General features: G+C 43.2%; 1 long non-coding RNA gene across 1 annotated transcript in view; it reads left to right on the forward strand.

Moving 5' to 3' along the window:
• Positions 1 to 8147, forward strand: part of LOC309963653 — a 143815-nt gene extending 135668 nt beyond the window's left edge. Inside the window, exons 13-14 of the long non-coding RNA XR_014326304.1 lie at positions 1776 to 1897; positions 7391 to 8147. This is a non-coding gene — a long non-coding RNA (uncharacterized lncRNA). The remainder of the gene's footprint in view (positions 1 to 1775; positions 1898 to 7390) is intronic.
• Positions 8148 to 19957: the final 11810 nt, after the last annotated feature.

The raw sequence follows: 19957 nt of genomic DNA on the forward strand, positions 1-19957 counted from the left end.
TGTTCCTATTACCATTTTCTTAATTGTTTTGGGTTTGTTTTTATAGGTCTTTTCCTTCTCTTGTGTTTCCTGTGTAGAGAAGTTCCTGTAGCATTTGTCATAAAGCTGGTTTGGTGGTGCTGAATTCTCTTAAATTTTGTTTTTCTGTAAAGGTTTTAATTTCTCCGTTGAATCTGAATGAGATCCCTGCTGGATAGGGTAATCTTGGTTGTAGGTTTTTCCCTTTCATCACTTTAAATATGTCCTGCCGCTCCCTTCTGGCTTGCAGAGTTTCTGCTGAAAGATCAACTGTTAACCTTATGGGGATTCCCTTGTATGTTATTTGTTGCTTTTCCTTTGCTGCTTTTAATATTTTTTCTTTGTATTTAATTTTTGATTGTTTGATTAATATGTGTCTTGGCGTGTTTCTCCTTGGATTTATCCTGTATGGGACTCTCTGCGCTTCCTGGACTTGATTGACTAGTTCCTTTCCCATGTTAGGGAAGTTTTCAACTCTAATCTCTTCAAATATTTTCTCAGACCCTTTGTTTTTCACGTCTTTTTCTGGGACCCCTAAAATTCAAATGTTGGTGCATTTAATGTCCCAGAAGTCTCTGAGACTGTCCTCAAATCTTTTCATTCTTTTTTCTTTATTCTGCTCTGAGGTAGTTATTTCCACTATTTTATCTTCCACATCACTTATCCATCCTTCTGCCTCAGTTATTCTGCTATTGATTCCTTCTAGGGAATTTTAAATTTCATTTATTGTGTTGTTAATCATTGTTTGTTTGCTCTTTAGTTCTTCTAGGTCCTTGTTAAATGTTTCTTGTATTTCCTCCATTCTATTTCCAAGATTTTGAATCATCTTTGCTCTCATTACTGTGAATTGTTTTTTGGGTAGACTGCCTGTTTCCTCTCATTTGTTTGGTCTGGTGGGTTTTTACCTTGCTCCTTCATCTGCTGTGTGTTTCTCTGTCTTCTCATTTTGTTTAACTTACTGTGTTTGGGGTCTCCTTTTTGCAGGCTGCATGTTCGTAGTTCCCATTGTTTTTTGTGTCTGTCCCCAGTGGCTATGGTTGGTTCAGTGGGTTGTGTAAGTTTCCTGGTGGAGGGAACTGGTGCCTGTGTTCTGGTGGTTGGGGCTGGATCTTGTCTTTCTGGTGGGCAGGGCTGCGTCCGTTGGTGCATTTTGGGGTGTCTGTGAACTTAGTATGATTTTAGGCAGCCCCTCTGCTAATGGGTGGGGCTGTGTTCCTGTCTTGCTAGTTGTTTGGCACGGGGTGTCCAGCACTGTAGCTTGCTGGTCGTTGACTGGAGCTGGGTCTTAGCATTGAGATGGAGATCTCTGGGAGAGTTCTTGCCCATTGATCTTATGTGGGGCTGGGAGGTCTCTGGTGGTTCAACGTCCTGAACTCAGCTGTCCCACCTCAGAGGCTCAGGCCTGACACCAGGCTGGAGCACCAAGGCCCTGTCAGCCACATGGCTCATGAGTAAACTGCAAGCTGTGCAGGCCTGCCTCTGAGTTGGGAATTAGTTACCAAATCTTGTTTACCCCAAGTTATTGAATTTTTTTCAATTTCCTCACATTGCCTGCTGGTCTTGAAGGGTCTCCTGGAGAGGCCAGGGGGTGGGGGCGACTGTGGCTCTCTTGGGGTCATAAAAGCTGGTGGCAGAAGCAGGGACCTACATCAACTCTGGCTGGAGGCAGAGACATATATTTTGGGTCTATGGCACCGAGACCTGGCCCCACCCACCATTCAGGGGAAATTTTTATATTTGATATGTTTGAATTATAGGTGCAATACATTGGATGTGGCAAGACGATCTGAGGCAAGATTTGGATGAGCTTTGAATCTACACTGAGAAGTCTTGACTTGGCAACACCCTTACACATGGAGCTATTTAGGAGGGGAATGCTGTAAGTGCTGCAATTTCTAAAACTCACTTTGGACCAGTGATGTTGCTAAAGTTTGTCACTTGGTGATGCCAAGAGGTTCATAGATGTGATGAGATGAATACCCTAAACTTGCAGCTGAAAGTTGTGTTTTATGTGCATATGAGTTTTTTCCTGAGGAGAGTGTCCATAGCTTTATTCTCAGCGAGTAAGTGACACAGAATGATTAAGATCAAATACCATTTGAGCTGACTTAGAGGAAGAAAAGTTAGAGGAAAATATGTGAAAATTGGTGAAGAAGATAGTCAAGAGATGAGGATGAGCTGAGGTAGTGGCCATGGGGATGAATCCAGCCGATATAATGGCTGGTTAGCAGCTAGGAATGGTAACTGGAATTGAGATGGACAGTGATAGAGAGGAAAGATTAATTCACCAAGAGAGGAAATATAAGTGAGGGTATAAGCTTGGTGGGGAGGGTGGGTGGGGAGTAATACATTTAATATTGGTATTGATTGCTCTTTGATTTGCAATTATCATATTGCTATTTTCTCTATGAAGCTTAGAACTTGCATCAGGAAGTGTAATTTAACTCATTGACATACCAGGCAAGTCAGGGAGAGCATGCTGATTTGAGATTTGTACTTCAAACACATAAAGGATTGTTTTTAATAAAGCTTGGATATATACCTAAAATTGAGGGGCATGACCTCATCTCCTATTTCCAGCCCTCCCACCCCTCCATAGTCTCAGAGACAAAGACAGGAATTCACAATGATCTAGGGTATGTTTATACAATGCTAGATGCTTCCATAAATTTGTAAGTATTGGCATAATCCAGATCTCTTCCAAACTGGGTATAGGAAAACTCTAGTTATTGCCTGAATGTCCCCTTTTTATAAAGCTATTTGGCATTGGGTAGATACAGTTAAAGTCATATAAATGCCTTGACCATAAAAAGGGTGAAATCTTAGAAGAAGATTTTGAGCAAATACCATGTGCCAGGACTTTATCTCATTGTAAATATCAACAATTTAACAACATATTCTTAGGGTATCAACCTTATAGGTAGATATTATTATCCTTGTTTCAGAAATGAGGAAAATGAGAGTGAGAAACTAAGAAACTTCCCCAAGTTTGTCAAAGTAGGAAGTGACAGAACCCTCCCAATCCCCATTCCAAACGTTATTTGACCACATCTGGACCCAGTGATCCCATTCTTTCCCAGTGTCCCCATCCCCTTTATGCCTCTTCCTTTCACTCTGCACTCAGCTTCGATTCCAGAATTTGCAGCTCTAATCAGGTTCTTGCATACTCTCACATTCCTAGCCCCTCACACCTCCCATCATCCTCAACCAGCAAAACGCAGCCCAGAAATCCCAGCCTGCCCAGTTTGTTCTTATACCAGAGTCAGTGATGGTGGGCTGGAGAAAAACACTCAACCATGCTGACTGCTCTTACCTTCAATCTGTGACCTTGTCTGGCAAACTTGCCACATTTGTTTAGTCAATTGCTCTTTCATTTATTCAAGACAACCATGGTCTCGAGTCTTCTCATTTCTCAAATTTCCTACCCTTGTCCCCTTCTCCTTGCCTTCTGATGAAGACTTTGCTTCTTGTTCGACTGAAGAAGTAGTCACAATCTGAAGATGAATATACCTATTCTTGTGACCAAATTTAACCAATGTATCTGCGTCTTAACTTAGAGACTCTGCTTTCCTGCTATTTATATATTTACTCATAAGAACTGTTCATGCTCCTACTAAGACCAACACCTCCACTTGTGTACAGAACCTCATCCCTTTCCTCTCCTCCTACCTTGTTCCTGCAGTGGTCTTTCCTCTGTCCTCATGACCACTTTTTCCCCTCACTACTGATCATTGCCATTAGCAGGCAAACATGCTCCACCATCGCCTATCTTATGAAAACAAAACTCACCTTCCACCAACATTCCCTGCCAACTCTCGCCATGTATTTTCCTGTGTCTTTTAAAGCAAAACTCCTGTAAAGGACTGTCCATCCATACTTGCTGTCTCCACTTCCTCACTTCTAATTCCCTTTTTAACCTGTGCTGATCAGGCTTTGGCTCCCAGTCCTTCAAAAGCAATTTCGAAAAACCACGCTTGTCAATGTCACCAAAAAACAACATGTTGTCAAATTCAATGATGAATTCTCAGCACTACTTTTAAACTCTTAGGAGCTCTGACAAAGTCGTTTACTTCTTCCTTCTTCAAACACTCTGTTCTCTCGGCTTCTAGGGTAGTGTGTTCTGGATTTCCTTTTCCTTCACTGGTCACCCCTTCTTAGTATTTTTCTGACTTCTCCATCCCTCCTCTAACCTCTAATCCAAAGATTTGGTGTGGTGCTCTGTTGTTTTCTCTTCTCCACCTGCATTTACTTCTGAATGATCCCTTATAATCTGATAACTCCCAAATTTCGATCTCTTGTCCTAACCTCTTCCATGAGATCTGAGATAGCAAACTACGCATTGAATGTTTAGAGTGTCTAAGATGGATGTTATAATTAACATGACCCAAAAACCTCTTGATTCTCTCTTTCCCCCTCAAAATAATCTGAGCCTTCTAAGTCTTTATCAAAATTTAGAAATCATTCTTGATTTCTCCCTTCCCCTCGCTTCCTATATCCAAAACATCAGCAAGTTTTGCTGGCTTTACCTTAATATTATCACTTCCCTCCAACGCCACCTAGTCTAACCCACTATTGTCTCTTGCTTGGACTACAAAAGCCTACAGATCAATCTCATTGCCTGTTCTCTCCCCAGCAGTAAGTGTTATTTTTTTAAAATCAGTTGTGTTTTGTGCTCCTAAAAGTACTTCAATTACTTTTCATTTTACTGAGAATAAAATTCAGACTACTTAATGGCCTATCAGGCATTACTTGATCTAGCCATTGCTTACCTTTCTGACCTTATTTTCTACCACTTTTTCCGTTGGTCAATTGTGCTATATTTATGCTGGCTTTCCTTTAACACACTAAACTCATTACTGCCCCAGGGCCTTTGCACTTCTTAATCCCTGAACTGAGAATGCTCTCAGTCCAGATGTTTGCAGAACTCCTGCCATTGCGAAGTATAGAGCATCTTAAAAGCACAGAATATCAGAGTTAGGAGAGTCTAAGGGATTTTCAAAACCCATCCCTGCATTTTCCAGCGGAGAAAAGTGAAGCCTAGAAAGATTGAGAGCTGCTCAAATCCACACAGTAAGTGACCAAGCTGAGGCCACCTCTCTTGACCAATGCTTTCCTTTAAATTTTGTTGGACGAGCTAATTACTCTGTGTATGGCATTCTCATTTTTTTGGCTCCAAATCGACTGTGATTAGTTTTAAACCACAATGCAGTTTGTCCACCAGAATAACATGCTTCTGGATTCTTTTGACGTATTCTTTTCCGGGGCAGTTGGCTCCACTGGGTGAGCTGGGGTAGAGAAAAGAGGATGGGAATGCAGGGGTGATGATATTTTAATTACTTAGAAGTATTGGGTTGGCCCAAAAGTTCGTTTGGGTTTTTCCATAAGATGTTATGGAATAACCCGAACAAACTTTTGGGCCAACCCAATATTTGGCATTTCTCTGTGAGATCAAAGTGCCTCACCCAGGTGTTAATTCAGTCCTCCTGCTAGCCTTCTGAAGCAACTTACAGAAACCAGTGCACAGATGAGAAGACTGCGTATGTTATCTCCTGTGTATATTACTCACATCAGAGTGACTTTTCTAAAATATAAAACTGGCTGTATCATTCATCTGCTTAAAATCTTTGCATGGCCCCCTTTGCCCTTAGGGTAAATTCCAGTCTCTGTAACCGGGCTCCCCAGCCCTTCACAGCCCATGCTTTCATCATTAACCGCATCCCCTTCCACTCCCTTTCATAGACCCACTGCTATCGCCCAGCGGCTTTGCATGCTTCAGCCACATGTGTCATGCTCACCATCTTTCACCTCTCCAGGCCTTTGCCCATGCCGTTTCTGCTCTGCACAACCTTATATACCTGTTGTTTGTTAAAGGAAGCAGGTGTTTCCACTTCTGAGCATCCTGTGAGGCCTTTCTTGGGCAGTGTCATTTGCTTCTCCAGGATCTTGAGTATTGCATCCTTGACCCTAGCATTTATCAGTGTGTGGCGATAGGATAGTAACTGAGAACATGCTGGATGAATGAGTGAACGAGTGAAAGTGTCTAGCGTGCTGGCAAGGAGTGAGAACAGCCTCCCCAAAGAATATTTTAATGGATTCTTATCTGCCGCCTCCTTGACCACGCCTCTTTCAATCCCACTTATATTTCACAGACCTTACGATAATCTCTCCCCAGAGTTAGAGAGACCAATTACTCTTGCAAAGCTCCTTCTGGCAGGCACTGCCCCTGGCTCTCTAAGGGGCCTCTTGAGCCATCTATGAGGTCCCCAATGTGAACACATGCTATGGGATTTCACATTCATTTGTTGATTGCAGGGCACTCACTGCTAGTGGTCTGCAATATGATTTTAGGTTGTCTGTGGATGCTGTGAATTTATTTATAGATGATTTAGGAGGAACTCCTTTCACATTTATGATAACAAACGACACTGTTTCTGTCTAAAAAATCATTTAGGTTTAAAAAGTGAATCAATTTAAAGAGAAATATTAAAAGGTATATAAACTGACATATGGCAAAAATAGTGAAGTGGTGCCTAAATGACTAATGTGTTTTATTCATGTAAGCACTCATCTGGGCATTCAGACATCAGGTGTTCATGGCGCATCACTTGCCAGGCCCTGTCCTGTGTAAGGGGTATGTAGATGGTGAGTGGTTTGGGTCTTGGTCCCCGTGTCCTTTAAATTTTAGACTCTTCCTGGACACTCTGCAGGATGCTGAGAACAATTTGTTAATATCCACATTGACGTGGGGTGACCGGATTGGGTGGAAATAGAACAAGAAAAATATAAACACATACACCTGGATATGTACATGTGAGTGTGTACCTGTGAGTGTGGGCTGGATTTACTGTTTTGTTTCTAATCGGTGGAATATGTCTGGGGTCTATGCACACTCACCCACACACAACCCCTCAAATGTGAGAAGTGGAGAGCCGTACTTCATGGGAAAATAACTTGCCGGGAGGGGAGCCATAAAGTAGACGGTGAGTGATGGGAAGAGGATAGACAATGGCATCAGATCAGAAGTAACACTTCACCCCTCTGAGATTCAGTTTTCCTCTGTAAAATGAGAGGCTTGGACTGGATCAGTGACAGAAAATACATTTCCCTGATTGAGCTTACGTTACTGGAGGGCATTGGTGAGAAGGCTTCTCAGGGCAGATCCTGCTTGACCCCCTGGTAGGTCATTACCTCCCCTTGAGTGTGGGTTAGACTTGTTTTGCTTCTAACAAATAAAGTAGAAGTGGTGTGATGCCATTTCTGAGATTAAGTTATAAAAAGACTGTGCTTCTCCCTTGGGTCATTCATTCTCTCTCTCTCTCTCCCCCCCACTCCCCCCCAACCCGCCTCTCTCTCTCTCTATCTTGGAAACCAGCTGTCATGTTGTGAGCCACTCAAAGAAGAGGTCCCTGTGGCAGGGAACTCATGTCTCCAGCAAACAACCAAGGTGGACCTGGATCTGCCAACTGCCGTATCAGTGAGCTTGGAAATGGATCCTTCCTGAGATGAGTCTTTTTTTGTTTTTCTGAGATGAGTCTTGAGATGACTGCAGCTTCTGCAGACACCTTGATTGTAGCATTTGGGGAGATCCTAAGGCAAAGACACCTAGATAAGCTGAACCTGGATTCTTGACCCACAGAAACTGTGAGATAATAACTGTTGCTTTAAGCTGCAAAGTTTTAGGGCAATATATTATGTTGCAGTAGATAACTAATACAGAACTCTAAGTCTGGCAATCACAAAGGTCAGCCTACATGAGTAGCATGCAGGTCCAAGTTTCACATTCTATAAAGTAAGGACCACGGGCTCAGATCTCGATATGGCCACAAAAACATCCTCTGCACATATAGGCACTTGGGGACCAGGGTCACACTTTATCCTAGCTCCAAACTTGTATTCCAACTTTCTACTGGATATTGTCAAAAGGATGTACCACCGGCACCTCCTATATAACATCTCTGAAATTCTCCTCTACTGTTCCCTATTTTCAGTTCAAGCCCTAAATTTTAGGATCATCAGTGATTCCCCCTTTGCCCTCACTCACTGTATCTTTTTTTTTTTTTTTGGCAGCGTTGGTTCTCCGTTGCTGCGCGTGGGCTCTCTCTATTTGGGGCTAGCGCTCTTTGTTGCGCTGCACGGGCTTCTCATTGCGGTGGCTTCTCTTGTTGTGGAACACGGGCTATAGGCATGAGAGCGTCAGTAGTTGTGACTCGTGGGCTCTAGAGCGCAGGCTCAGTAGTTGTGCTGCACGGGTTTAGTTGTTCCGCAGCATGTGGGATCTGCCCGGACCAGGGCTCAAACCCGTGTCCCCTGCATTGGCAGGTGGATTCTTAACCAGTGTGCCACCAGGGAAGCCCCTCACTCACTGTATCTTATCTCTAGGATTCCCCCAACTGCCACTGTCCAAGTTCACTACTAGGATCTCACATCTGATCGGCAGAAGCCTTCTACCTACAGGTATTCATTGCTTTCCAAAAGTTCACTTTACACCACTTCGCTTTTACTGAAGACCTACTTTAGCACCTGTTTTCGCTAACCGAAAAGGTGAAAATTGGAAATTGCCTTCCGCGTCTGTCTTGCAGTGAGCCTTTATAGATGCAGTGCACGCCCGCTCAGTGGGGGTGGCGCCGCCAAGCGCCTTCCCCGGGAACTGCGCTCAGGATCTCAGCATCCAGCCTCCAGAGCTTTGAACTGCGCGAGCATCTGTGCTTTATCTGGATTTATTTTGTGCATCCATGACCAAGATGTGTTCCATGGTAATTGTTTCCTTGCTTTACGCCATTTCAGCTTACGAATCGGTTCATAGGAATGCCGTATTTTCGGATAGTGGGGAAAGCCTGTGTCTTCTCGCTTGTCTCCAGACTTCCTTCTGTGCTGCAACTGTTACAAAGCCTTGCCCTTTTATCACTGAATGTTTAATATTTAGTGTGGAAAGGAGCAAGTGAAAGTAAAACTATCCCTTATCCTATCATCATAAAACCTGACAATTTTTGTATGCCCTTCTAGCCTCTGTCCATGTACAAAAGTGCATTTCACTTGAGGGTAATGATTTTATATATATATATATATATATATAATTTTTGTGTTTTATTTTCTGCACTTCATTAAATGATAAGTATTTTCCCAGCTTGCTACCTTATCTTTGAAATTATCACTTTTATTGGTGCTTATTATTCCAAGGAGGGGATATTACCTTAAGATACTTAACTATTTCTCTGTTGGACATTAGAGTTGTTTCTAATATTTGTTGTTATAAGTAACGCTGGATTAATCTTCCTGGGTAAAGTTGTTTGCTTCTCTTCAATAAATTCAGTATAGGACATTTTCAGGAAGAGACTTCCTTGGTCAACTATTCTGAAGAAATTTTTGTACAGGATAAAGTCCCTGATTGCTTCCTAGAAGGCTGACTCTAGGTGACAAGAGTGTAAAATGACATCTTTTTATTAAAATTTTTTTTTAATATACAACACAAGTTTTTAAAAATCCACATGGCAAGTAACTCATTTGAGAGCACCAGAAAGTTCACATAGTAATATAGATAAATAAGTGGGTCTAGGTGGAAGAGAGGATTAGAATCATTTAAAATTCAAGTTATTAAGACTGGAATTTTTTTCCTTCCCTATTCTAATTATCAAACAAATAACCCTCACTCTCTCTGTTTATTGACTTCTAGGAATGTAGGGGCCTATTAATTTCCATACGAACTTTGTAAACTTTTGTCCTACTATAGTGCTGTGCCCTTCCCTACAGGGTGAGGAATCTGCCGGGCATGGAGCCTGTAGCCCTGTCCTGGATCAAGCTCTGGGCACCTGGGATGCCAGAGTCCCTGCCAGAATGACCCTGGGCCTGATGTTCACTATCATAGATGACGATACATTTAACGTTTTTTTCTGAAGCTTCCTCCATCTCCGTTTCTTCCTTTTCCATGTGTTTCTCTTCCTCCTCTTCTTTCTTCTTCTTCCTTTTATTAGCAAGCTTTGCACACTGCGGTAGCATTAATATAGAAGTCAAGAGTAGAGCCTGTGGAATCAGATTGCCTGGGCTCAGTTCAGCTTTTATACACTCAAGGAACATGAACATAAACACGATTACCTCTGTTTCTTGGTTTCCTCATCTGCAAAATGAAGGTCATATTAATACATCCTTGTGGAGTTGTGATGGTGGTTAATAAGTCAATATACATGCAACAGTTAGAATAGTGTTGGCACGTAGTAAGTGCTCGATAACTACCAGCCTCTATAACCAAATTCTTCCAGATGATTTCCTTAGGACAGATTCCCAGAAATAGAATTACAGAGACACAGGAAAGAGTACCTCTTATTCTCGTTCTACGTATAACAGCCCCCCAATTTTTGCACTGATTTCCTCTGGATGGAGGTGATATTTCCAAGGACTCTGCCTCAGTGAGGGCTGAAGATGAAGGCGTGGAGGCTAAATGATTCACTGTGGGCATGATGCTGCCTCAGTCCTGGGCAGCCAAGCTGGCATCTGAGGAAAACACAGCCAGGCTCACCGATGTTATGAAATTGGCTACGCAAGGGTGTCAGGCAACAAGCTGATACTGGAAAGAAGTTGAGGAGAAATATGATTGCCTCAGGATAGGGACTGCTCTTGTCAGGAAAATTCCTAGGAACATGAAGAGAGACGTGCTTAAACGCTTCTGTGAGTCATATCCAGGAATTTGTAGAACAAAAGGGCGATCACGCCATGGCCAAGCAGGGCTCCTGACAGAGAGCTTTTATGGAAGGACCAAGGAGGGCCAGAGAACACAGAACAGACCAAGTCATTACCACCCTGGTGATTCCTGACCCACATTCACAGGAGCTGGTTCCCCTTTCTTCTTCTTCTATGAGGGACATTAATAGTTCAGTTCTTTTCAGTAGACAGAGAGGTTCTGGGTATCTGAGGGGCTTGAGAATGACTGACAGAGAGGTCTGCAAGAAGCTCAGCGCATGCTGACAAGACCTGACTTCCCAAAATAACTTACTCACCAGTTCCTTGTTGCCAGTAATTTAGCAGCACTTGGGGTGTTTTCGTGGTTGCCTGGAAAGTCAGGGGCACTGGCAGATGCTGTTGTTACTGACAATGATGAGAAAAGGGTGAGGGGTGACGATGACGATCATGATAATAATGAAAGGAAAGAGGAATGAATAATGATCGAGTGACCAACGCTGGGTGCTTGTACATTATTTTAATTTATTCTCACGACCCGCCGCCCCCGCCCCCCCCCCCCCCCCCCCCGCCAGAGTTGGAGATAATTATTCCCATTGCACAGAAGTGCCTCACGGGGGTTAAGTTCCTTGCCCATGGTCACACAGCTGCTCAGTGGCCACCAGGGGGTTAAATTCCTGTCCTCACTTCAAGTCCTGGGCTCTTTACATTACATGCAGTAGATGAAAATGACACACACACACACAACTTACCTTGGGAAAAGACCCCTATGTAACCATTCCGAAGGGCACTGGAATTTTTGTAATTATAACACTTTCTTTGTTAACCGTCCTGTACTGTGTCTTCTGTTATAACAAAGCCCATCGAGCATGTTTTAATTGCCAGGGCTTTAGAACAGAAACAAGTTCCTGATTAGTGATAACAGTCTTGAGATGTAGGGACTAGAGCAGACTGATCACAGCGGGTTAGACCATTGGAACGGCCAGCAGCCTTCACCCAGAGATCCTAGTGACTTGGATCCCTATGTGGGGCGGCTGTTAGATTTCTCAGCAGACCAGTTTTCCCAGTTGATTATCTTTCCTGAGCAGCCAGAGAGCCCTTTTGGTTTCACCCTGAGGTGAAAACCTGAGGCTGCCCAGCTTGTCAGAGTGCCCAGCAAGTTTGTTGACTCGATTAACCTATAATAATTATCTTCTGAAGCTATTCGGTGGGCAGAAGGGACTAGACAGATAGCCCTGTTGGCTCGGCCTTCACAGTTCATTTCCACAGGGCTTTCCCCTTTGGGTCCCTGGACATGAGCTAAGTTCACCCCCTCATATTTCTTTCCTTTCTCAGCTTGTCCTCTCCCCTGCCCTCTGTCATACACATGCCAGGGTCACCGATTTCCTTGTATAAAAAGATGCAGAGTGGAGAAGGGAAAGAAAGGTGAATTGCTCATCTCCAGGACCAGCTAAACGGTGTAATGCATATTTAATATGAATGCCTTGCAAAGCGGTAGTTATGTCTCTTAAGAATGATGGAGTTTTTCAGGCAAACAAGAGAAGGGGGTTTCCCAAAATGCTCTTCACTGGGAAGCGAAGAATGTCAACTTTTCCCTGAATCGGCACAGCCTGGTGGAGTGGTGGTAAGAACATGGTTTGTATAGTTTCTAACCTGGTTTGAATCTTGGACTTATACTTTCCTCGTCTTCTGAACTTGAGCTGATTTTTAAACTTCTCTGAGCCTTGGCTTCCTCATCTTTCAAGTGGGAATAATAATACCTAGTCCTAGGGTTGTTATAAGGATGAAATGAGAAAATGTGGATAAGAAGCTTCGCATGGTGTCTGGCATAGAGAAACATCCAGTAACTGGAAGCTATGGTGATGTTGCGTATTGTTACCTGGGGCATCAAAGCCAAGGGGAAGCTCAAGAAACATACGACCCTATAGGGCTGGTACCATGAAACAAGGGGGAGTCAGGAGCCCAGGAGGCATGGCATGAAGGGATTCCCAAGGGGATTCCCTTGAGAAGGCTTCTACCACAAAGGAAATGGACTGGGTCTTGCTTTCAGGAGATGGTGTATGACAGGATGGTTTGCTTTAGCTCTAAGAGACTGGGAACAAGAGCTTCTTTTCATAAACCACGATGCCCCTTGAACCTTATGACCTCATTCTTTTCTTGAAGTAAGGCTCAAAGAGCAGCTATCCAATGATACCCATCCACTTGAAAACACTGATCTGTCTCAGCAGGTTGCAGGCAGGGGAAGGTCACATCATGTTCTAGGCCAATGTTATTGAGGTCTGCTTTTCTGCTTTTTCATAATAATTCCGTTTTGTTCCTGCGGGGGGACCTAGTACCAAATTACCTGTTACTTACACTTTTTAAAAAGGAAAAATATAATGACACTAAATAAGATTTGGAAAAAGAAAACGAGTCATGATCATTATGGACTTTTAAAATGTTTGCTTCTTTCACCTACAATTTTTTGTTTTGTTTTTGCGGTACACGGGCCTCTCACTATTGTGGCCTCTCCCGTTGCGGAGCACAGGCTCTGGACGCGCAGGCTCAGCGGCCATGGCTCACGGGACCAGCCGCTCCGCGGCATGTGGGATCCTCCCAGACCAGGGCATGAACCCACGTCCCCTGCATCGGCAGGCAGACTCTCAACCACTGTGCCACCAGGGAAGCCCTCACCTACAGTTTTATCATGTCTTTTGTATCTTCTCATAGCCTTCATGGCTATCACCGTAGACTGCTCCATTGTATTCCTGTCCCCTCTTGTTGGACCGTTAGGTTGTTTCACTTTTTTTTCTCATTCAGGTCAGTGCTGCAAAGAGTAGTATCCTCTATCCATGCATTTTATTCTTTTAAATGATTTTTGGGAGATAAATTCCTACCTAGTTTAGAGTGATTCATAGGTCTTTTTTTCTTTATTAATTTTTTAATTGAGGTATAGTTGGTGTGCACTATTATATAAGTTTCACATGTACAACACAGTGATTCACAATTTTCAAAGGTTATATTCCATTTATAGTTATTATAACATGTTGGCTATATTCTCTGTGTGTACAGTATATCCTTGCAGCTTATTTATTTTATGCATAGAAGTTTATATCTCTTACTTCCCTGCCCCATCTTGCTCCTCCCCGCTTCCCTCTCCCCACTGGTAACCACTAGTTTGTTCTCTAGATCTGTGAGGCTGTTTCTTTTCTTTTCTTTTTCTTTAAGACTTTTTTTGATGTGGACCAGTTTTTAAAGTCTTTATTGAGTTTGTTACAATATTGCTTCTGTTTTCTGTTTTGGTTTTTTGGCCACCAGGCATGTGGGATGTTAGCTCCCTGACCAGGGATCGAACCTGTACCCCCTGCATGGGAAGGTGAAGTCTTAACCACTGGACGACCAGGGAAGTCCTAGTCTGTTTCTTCTTTTGTTATATTCACTAGTTTGTTTTATTTTTTAGATTGCCCATTCTTGATATGTATTACCAAATTTCTCTCCAGAAGGCCTGTACTAATTTATTGCCCTTAGAACATATCCTTACAGAACTGCCAGGCTTGGATGTTATTTATTTATTTTTAATTTGCTAATTCTTTGCCTCATGGCTTGTGCACGTAGCCATGGGTCCAAGGCTTATTAACTCTTTGTGTTTCCCCTCAAGATGGCCTGTTTTTACAGCCAAACCTAAGTTGAGAATCCTAAGCGTGACTGTGACGGGTCAGCGCTGGATGTCCTGAGGGGCCTTACTTCTCATTCCACCCTGGCCCTGGAAATCTGATCATCTTACCCTGGCATCCTGTTCTCAGTCCACTCTCCAAGCACTATGCTGGGCACTAAGGGAAGAGGGAAGGAGCAGGGTAGGGGTACACAGATTAGTGGGGGAGACCAACAAGGGACGCACAGTATGGGGTATGGGGCAGGGGAGTTCCCAGGACCCAGGTGGGGAGCTCAGGGATTGCTTCCCAGAGATAAAGCTTAGGCTGACATTGGAAGGATGAATAAGAGTGTATCAGGTCAACAGAAAGGAAAAAGTCATCCCCTCTGCCATTATCACCATCTCCCCTGGTCCCTCCACCTCTGCACCTTCTCCCAATACTTGAGTCACACTGAGCTGCTCACGCTTTTATGCCCAGAGTTTGCTCAGACCGTTCCCTGCCTTGGAAGCTCTTCATCCCTATCCGCTCGCTCAAGTCTTACTTACTCTTCGAAGCACAGGTGAAATTCACTTCTCTCTAGCTTCCCTGTCCCAGTCTGGAGGCGGAGGTAACCCCAAAGGAGGCTTTCTATTGCTCCGTGTAACGTCCCACAAAACTTAGCATAACGACAGCCATGACTTTCATCACATGTTTTGCTCTTCCACTGAACCGTGAACTTGGACTCTGTGTGACTCCTCTTAGCGTTGCTTTGCTGAGCTCAGGGCCTGACTCAGGGGGTGCTGGGTGACCGCTGAGCCATGATGAACTCATTGAAAGATCACTTCTTGAAATGCAATCCCTAAGCCCCACTGCTGGAACTCAGTAGCTTCTCAATAAATAAATACACACTGAAGACATTTAAATATTCCTGTTCCATTTCCATTAGATCTCCCTTCAGGAAATCACTATTTTTTTTTCCCAGTGGTCTTTGCGAGGATGTCCACCTCCTATTCCATGTGGTTTTCTCTCCTGCCCAAGAAACCTGAGCCTTCCTGAAGATCGTAGTCGACTTTACCAGCCCCACCCACCAGCAGGCAGGCCAAAGCTTGTCTCCTGTGTAACACAGAGCCCTTTTTTCTCCTTGTGAGAAAACCAAACCTCCTCTGCTATCTGAGATGAATAACCCCTGCTAAAATAGAACCCACTGAGTCTTCCAGCCAAGGAGGCGGCCGGCTGGCAGAGTTGGGGAGGTGAGCACATTTTGAAGCATAAAATTTCCCAGGATTAGAGCATTTCATTAGGAGACTTCGGGATGTGTTTTTCCCCTCTAAAGACTTCAGTGAGAGTCCAGAGAATTTACCAACTACAGTGAAACATTCTTTACCACCAGGAGCTCAGTTGCCCATTAATTGTAAACAAGTTTGTGTGTTGATCTAACAAATGCCGATTTATTTTTTTCGGTTCATCCTGTTTCATTTTTAATTAAAATCGTTGCATTGATTTGTTTTTAAAATAATAGCGAAGACTCTGACTTTGTAGGTTGAGAAATAAATTATCATTTGAAGGATTAGAGTGGTTCTTCTTTTGATTTTAATAAAGATTAGAAGAAGAAAAAGAAGCACAAAGGAATGAATGCAGCTCCCCCAATATACTGAGTTAGACGGCTCCCTCCCCCACCTTGATCAAACAAAAGAACAAATGTATTAGACAAAGAGTATAAATTTGACAAACCATCTATGCTCTCGCAAAGGATTTTCCAGGGGATTTGGAAAGTTGTAGCCTGCCCATGTTCTCTTATTTCTACGTATATTAAAGCCAGTATGCTTTAATATTGTTTTTGTGTGTGCTTTGCTTCCTGGCAATAGAGTCTTTCTTTAAGAAAAGCAATTGGGAGACACCCTAGTCCTGGTTAATCTGTTCCCCTTTTCATACACAGACCATTGTCTGGATGTGCTTCCCAAGAGGCGCAGGCTTTATGTCCCAGGCCCCTGCTCCCAAGTCGGCAGCATGTACAAAGGGAACAGCACATCTTGGGAAGAGCCTGCTGGATTTCCATTTGACACTGGAGCTGTTTTGCTTTGTGCAAACCTCAATGCAAAATGTGCTGATTCCCAAGGAAAAACAAAAAACAAAGTGAGGAACAAATGTAGTGATTTGTCAGTTTGCCACCCAGACCCTCTACCCCAAAGGGGAAGAGTTTGGGAAATTCCTGCTGTCTTCATGGGTGACCACGGGGCTCCGAGGGCTCAGTAAATGATTCATCCCTCTGGGGGTGCTAAGAGTCTGGCCACATCTCTAGAATAGGAACTTCTGGAACTGTCCCTTTGTCCCTGTATCCGCTGTGACTTTCCACCCAGATGCAAGAGACAGGGCCAGCTTATCTGTACTCCAATCAGTCAACTCTGACGACACACCCCAGGAGTTTCAACTGGGCTTACTTGATGGTTGCCCTTTTCATATTGATATTAAATTACTACGCCTTCACTGTTTGTTTGTTTCTTTGAATTTATAAATATGGGCTTGGCCAAACACACACACACACACACACACACACACACACACACACACACACACACACACTTACTCCTCCAGATGACTCTGGATCTCCCTCTCTGTTTCCTTCCCTCTCTTCTTCTAAGTGTCTTAAGACTGCTGTCTACTTCCTTTCTCTCCAAATCCACCTCCCACTTACTCCTCAAGTCATGGAGTATTGAGTGCTGCCTTTCACCCCCGTCTGTGATCCCATCCTGGCTGAGGTCACTAGCACCTGCCATGCTATTGTCTTGTTTGTTTCTTTACTGTCTCTTCTTCCAGACCATGAGCACTTTCAGAATTGGGGGCTGTCATACTTTATTCATCTCTGTGTTCATAGCGTCATGGCGCTCAGGACCTGTTTGACTCAAGGAGCTTATTCCAGAACTATCACATTGTCACAGCTTTTCTTCTTGAGTTATGGAAAGAAATAACAGGTTCTGAGCATTTTGTCTTATACCAGGCATGATGCCGGAAATAGCCACATACATTTTCTCCATCATCTTTACTCCAAAAAGGCACTTTTGCAGGTAACACAATTCAGGCTCTGAGAGACTAGACTACACAGCTAGTAAGTAGGAGATGGCAGATCAAGGGGGGGGGGGGCTGTGTTTTAAAGGCATTTCTGTTCTCTGGGCTGGTTTGGATCGTGGTCCAAATGTTGCAGGCATTGAGAGCGCTCCATACAAATGGAAGACTCCCCTGAGGTAAACGTGGGCTCCCCAAAAGCTCAGGAAGTGAGAAGCAATCTCCAAGCTGCCCTCCTGGCTGAAGAGATTGATTCTCCTCTTAGGAAGTTCATGAGTCTCATATTGGAGAAGCAGCAGCAAATATTTAATATATAGTGAGATTTATGCTCTGCTATGGTAATAACGTGTTAAATTTATCTTCAGAGTAATCCTACGTGGAAGGTACTATTATTCGTACTATTATTCTATTGATGAGAACACTGAGACACAGAGAGGTTAGGTAACTTACTCAAGGTCATATAGCTGGTAAGTAGTAGAATTAGAATTTAAATCCAGACAGGTATCATTGCAGAGTCTAGTATTGTATCCCAGAGGTAATTCTCTTCTTTCTAAAAGTCCTGGAGTTTCCACCTTTGCCCGGGGGTGAGAATATCTTGCATTCTTATCATGGATTCTCTAAATTAAACATGTTGAGTTGTTTCATTCTTTGACATGCTGCCATCATATTGACAGTTTACCATCTCATTTGCTCTTTGGGGAACATCCTCCACTTCATGGGTCTTCCTCTTAACAGCAAGAAACCCCAAACGGAGTAAGGTATCCTAGGAGGCATCTGCTGTAGCATAATTCCCTAATGGGTCAGTTTTTGTGGCCATGTCCCATATATTAATTTATGCTATTCTTCCTACTAGATACCTCCTGAATCTTTCTTGCAGTGAGCTGCTGGCACACTCTCCTATGCTTCTTTGATGGATAATTTGGGAATAAGTTCAGGAAGTCCCTTAAATTTATCCTTGATACATTTCACGCTATAAGATTCATTTAACCCATTTTTTGCAAGTGCTTTCTTCAAGTCAGCTATGAGTTTGGCACCAAAAGATTTTGCAAGGGTATAGGATTTAGAATCAGAGAACCTTGAAATCAGAGTCTAGCTTGTCACTTACGAGTTATTTGACCTTGGGTAATTCCCATTAACTACTCTTGCCTCAGTTTTCCCACCTGTAAATTAGAGCTAATGATATTGACTCTAGAGAACTGGGGAACTCATTGAGAGAAGGACTTTTAAAACTGTATTCCTATTATCATGACATTCATAAATATTTTGGTTACCGACCTGCCTCCTTGGACTCTTTAATCAGTAGAAACTGATAAGAGGCCAGATGAGAAATTCAGGCAAGTCTTTATTGGGACTCACGCTACAGCGTGAGGGAAGCAAGAACAAGAAACAGGTGCCCTTGCTTACTCTCCGAGGAGGGTGGGGCTGGTTCCTTAAATAGGGTGAGGGTAGGGGCTGATTGGTGGATGAGCGGAGGGGTGTCTGAGGTAGTCTGCTCACCCCCTCGGTGGTGCGTGTGCAGGAATCATGCGTAGTACCCTGCTTTTGCTCTTGTCCCCTTTCATCCTGGAGACTCCCCGTTGGGTCACCTTTTCATGACCCCCCAGTACTTTTCTGTTTTGTGTTCCCACCTCTGGCTGGTAGAAGGGCCAGTTGAGAGAGGAGCTGGGCTGAACCAAGTCCCTCCGGAGACCGCCTCATGGTAAGACCATCTCTTTGTTTCTCGTTTGTGACTTTAGTTTAAGTTTCTGTAGTTGGTACATGTTGAGTCTCGGTCAGTGAATTTAAAAGGATCTATGTTTTATGTGGTTTTGTCTATCCAACTTCTCCTGCAAGTCTCTGCTGCAATCGTGGGCATGGGTCGAGCACGGAAGCCTTGAAATGCAAACACAGCCCACACTGCCTGAGACTCTGGCCTTGGGTTACTTACTAGGACTTTAAAGAAGAGAGAGAAAAGAAGAGGAGCTTGCATTTCTCTCCCTGTGCCTTTAAAATGTAACTGTTCTGCCTGGGCTCTCAGGAACTTATCTGATCACTGTAGTCCCTGCAGCTGAGGGGAAAAAAGAGGAGGCCTTTTTAAACTACAGCAGGAAAACTATGAGATCTCTGGCTCTGTCTGTCTTTATGTAAAAAATTAATTTGCAAATGAGGTCTATTTAACTGGCTTAAAGGAAATTAAGCACTTGTATAAACTCTCAGAAATATAGAAGAAATTGGCCAAATGAATCTATTAAATTAATATCTGCTATTAAAGCTAGCTTGAACTTGTGAGTTGGATTAATACAGACATGCCTTTAGAGTCATCAGTATTAGATATCATACTCTTATTGTACCTAGGGTTACTGCAAGTCAGTAAGTGTACATTGTTTCTGTTGTTTATCAACAAGGAAAATGACATGATGAAACTTTTAAGTAAATGTAACTGAGATAAGAGCTTTCAGGTAAACACTACAGGAATAATTATGTTTGGGGAATGTCTATCAAAGTAGTCTCTCTAGATTTTGGTTACTTGAAACTTTTAGTTTTGCTACATTAAATGAAATGATAGGAATTTATTGACTATTCAGGTCATTTCAAGTAAGATAAAATACTGGAACATTAAT

The sequence above is a fragment of the Leucopleurus acutus genome, assembly GCF_964270905.1.
Source record: "Leucopleurus acutus genome assembly, chromosome: 7".
Lineage (NCBI taxonomy): Eukaryota > Metazoa > Chordata > Mammalia > Artiodactyla > Delphinidae > Leucopleurus > Leucopleurus acutus.